Source organism: Chrysochloris asiatica, unplaced genomic scaffold (genome assembly GCF_000296735.1).
Source record: "Chrysochloris asiatica unplaced genomic scaffold, ChrAsi1.0 scaffold00309, whole genome shotgun sequence".
Lineage (NCBI taxonomy): Eukaryota > Metazoa > Chordata > Mammalia > Afrosoricida > Chrysochloridae > Chrysochloris > Chrysochloris asiatica.
This window is the reverse complement of record NW_006408827.1, coordinates 1,059,390-1,063,484: the sequence shown is the minus strand read 5'-3', so window position 1 is coordinate 1,063,484 and position 4,095 is coordinate 1,059,390. Positions and strand designations below refer to the sequence as shown.

Below are 4,095 nucleotides of genomic sequence, written 5' to 3'. Positions count from 1 at the left end.
TGTGTGTGTGTGTGTGTGTGTTTGTCTGTGTGTGTGTGTGTTGTTGCTCATTTGTTAGGTACCAAAGAGTCAGATATGGCCTCATAGTGACCATACATGTAGCAAAACAGAACTCCTTTGGGTCCTGCATGACATCTGAACCCATTGTTGCAGCCACTGTGTCAATACATCTTATTGAGTGTTTTCTGGTTTTTTGGTGACCTTCTTTACTAAGGATGATGCGATGGATGATGTGATGCTCCGCAGACTGATCCCTTCTTAAAACATTTCCAGAGAAGAGAAGGTGAAATCTCACTAATATCCCTTATAAGAAACATTCTAGTTGTATTTCTTTGTCTACCATAACTAAAATGCAATATCTGTATTCTAGAACAACAAAACAAAACAATATAACCATATAATTAGAGTAATCTCATGCATCATAATGTGTTTCTTAAAACCAAGTCCAAATTAGAACACATAGGAAAAACAGTGAACTCCTTCTATGTAGACTTCCATAAAAATAGAAATATAAACTATATAAGGAAATGAAAGCACAGTTGGTTTACTTTATTTTAGCCTTGCATTTTGATTTTTATTAACTCGCTGTTTCCTCCTTGTTGCTTTTTTTTTCATGGGTGGTTTATAACTTATCGTTGCATTCAGTGAAGCATATGGTTCCTTTTACATGCATTAAATGAAATGCATGTTTTAGGATTATATAACTAAACTTGGGTCTTTCCTTACTATCAGGGTATAATTTTCAGAAATCTCTGAGGCTACAGCCGCAGCAACATTTCTCACTGATCATCAACACTGTCAAGTGCATTTAGACATAAACAGTCAAATGGGCATAAGCAATTTTAGCAATGTAGAAAGGATTTTACTTTTGTTTTCTAACTGCCAGAAAAAAGCTGCAGTATATTTTAGTAGCAGAGATAGCCCTTAGGTAGAATATTTGTCATTTTCCCTCCTCTCTGTGTTCAATATGCCACAAAGAAGCAATATGATCGTACATCCTTCATCTTATCCCAAACCGTTTGGGAAAGATATTAAGCTTACTTATGGAAAAAAAATGTTAAAGACTAGGTATCTAAATATATTGAACTTAACAACAACAACAAATGTTTAATACAAGATAATCTAAAAGGAAGTTTATTGTGTAATATTGTATATTGAGATATGGATGATGGGATATGAAACAAATACATATAAATATGAAAGATGAATAGTAATTGTATTATTACATAATGTGAAATAATGAACTAAGACAAAGCATTAAATACAACACTGGACACTTTATAATAATAATAGATACAGCTTAATACAAAGATTGCTGTTGTTATTGTTGTTGTTAAGTGCCCTTTGTTGGGTCTGACTTATAGCAACCCTGTACAGGGTTTCAGAGGTTTAGCTGATGGATTTTCATTGCTGATTTTTTGTATGACAGTCTAGTGTTTATTCTACAGCACCACACCTAAACTCTAAGATAAAGCTACAGATATGTAAATTATCTATGAATCAAGAGAAAATAGCAACAACATTAATGTCAGAAGATACAAGGGACAATACAAACTAAAAACAATCAAGTTCTTAAGTTTAACTTATTTAAAGTGAGGTATAACTTAAATGCTATGAAAATGACTTTTTGTTTTTAGTTCTATGAGTGTAGGTAAATACAAACCATTATGCAAATACCAGCTCAGTCAAGACGTAGAATATTTCTAAAACACCAGCTCCCATTTCCTAGAATGTTCTTTGTTGTCAGCTGTTTCCCATGTCCCCAGTCCATGACAAACTGATGTGTTTTCTGTCACTATGTATTTGTATTTTGCAGAATGTCATGCAAATGCAATCAAACAATATGTCAGCTTATGAGGATGTCTTTTTCTACTTAGGATAATGTCTTTTGATTCATTCGTACAGTTGCTTAAATGTAGTTCTACTGTGGCATCAGGTTCATGTCAATGAATTCTATCAATTTGCTTAGACATACTGATTCTCTATATTTGAGATGAGGCACAAACAATAATAATTTTAACAAATTTCTATAGATTATTTGATGTAAGAGTTCTTTGGAATATCCTGTGAGAAAACCTGAACTAGTAAACTTACCCTAATTTTCTTTCAGCAGCATTAAATAGGTAGAAATTTAAGTATTCTGTTTCTCTATCCATTACAAAAGCTAACATGACTTTGAGAAAATGAATTTATTTCCTTCATTAATTAGCTGGGAGAAGAAGTATTGCTCCAGACTTTTAAATCTATTTATCTTTTTATGGTCCCCAGCTAGAAATGAGAATTTTCTGTATCCTGGTGTAGCACTATGGTATAAGTACTAGACAGCAAGGTTGGTTTGAATGACAAGGTTGGCAGTTCAAACTCACCAGCTGCTAATCAGAAACCCTATACAGAGTCACTATAAGTTGGAACTGACTTGTTGGCATATCAAAAAAACAACAACAGTATCTGTATACGTCCTGATATGCCCTACAGGAAAATGTCCTGGACTGCCAGGTCACGTTGAACTGCAAGGTCAGCTGTTCAAACTCACCAGCTTCTCCTTGGACAAAAGTATATATGGTAGCTATGAGTCAGAAAAGACTCTGTGGAACTTAACAACAGCAACAACAGTATATTTATAAAGATCACAGTCTTTTGTTTAAAATATATATATATTCTAACCACTTTAGCAATAAATAATATCATGATAATTGGAGAAAATACTGACGTTGTCAAAGACTTCATTTTGCTTGGATACACCATCAACACTCTCAGAAGCAGCAATCAAGAAATCAAATGAGGATGACCAGAAGTGCTCTTTGCCCTTTTCGGTGGTCCATGGAGATGCTAGCTCCATAGTGTCTGATGAGATAACTGCTGGGAAGGTGGCCATAGAGGCCATCCTAAATGAGCCGTTGTCTGTGGACAATCTGATAAAGTTTGAAAATAAATTTAGGACCTGCCAGCATCAGGGTCTGTGTCCTTGAGCATGCAACTTGAACATGCATGGTGTCTTCTGCAGAGCAAATATAACTATGACATAGGGCTGTTGAAGGAACTGTTGTCAAAAGGAAGCAAGGAGGAGAAATGGTGTCTTCTACCAGGATGTGGGGAACTACTGGCTTAAGAAATATGAAAATACCCAACAGTTTATTTGAAGGCAGCTACAGACAGAGTCCCAGAACAACTAGGGCAAGGAACTAACACATCTCATTGACAAGGCCATGATGAAACATGGACTGATGGGCATGGCCATTGTTGGAGGCCTGACCCTTGGTGTGGCAGGACTTGCTGGACTCTGGAATTGCTGTATCCAAGACCAAACCCTGAACACAACTGCAGCTCTTCTGCCTAAGGGATATAGATTGACCCAAGCTCACATGCAAAGAAGTCTACTGAGTTTAGGGTCCAGGCATGAAGGGCACTCAAGGGCCCCCTCTTCACTGGCCCTTCCCTTTTCTTACCCTGCTCCTCTGTCACTGACTTCTGTGGGCTTAAGTCTCTTCTTCCCAAAGACCTATCCTGTAGCCCCAAATCATGTGCTTTACAATGAGTATAAACACAATTTTATTTTGATATGTTCTTTTTGATGATGAATGTGACACCATTTCTCTTCAATTGTCATTCCTGGCATATCAACCATGTGATTCTCATGTTCAAATTGCCAATACCAGTCAATTTCAACTGACTAATGCTTAGGATGTGAATGTTCATACATTAAATTCATTTTTGACAATTACCAATTTTCCAAGATTTGTACTTTGTACATTCCATTCTCTGATTATTAATGGAGACTTTCAGTTGTTTCTCTTCATTTGAGTTGTGGCCCATCCTCAAATAAAGGTCCTGAGGGCTTTACTTCATTCACATCATAATGGTCAACTCTATTTTAAATAAGCAGTTCTTCTCCAGTTGTATTTTGAGTGACTTCCAACTGAGAAGCTCATCTTCTGACACTATTATCTGACAATATTCTAGTGCTCTTCAACATGTTTCAATATTCAATAATATGATATTGGCAGTGTTGCACTGCTGTTCACAAAGTGTTCCATAACTAAATATTTGGAAGTAGTCCATCTCTCCTTCCTAGCCTATCTTCATCTGGAAGTTCAG

The 4,095-nt window shown here is 36.1% G+C and overlaps 1 pseudogene; it reads left to right on the top strand.

Annotated features, from left to right (window-relative positions):
- LOC102826474 overlaps window positions 1-3,312 on the top strand; it is a 23,839-nt pseudogene extending 20,527 nt beyond the window's left edge.
- Window positions 3,313-4,095: the final 783 nt, after the last annotated feature.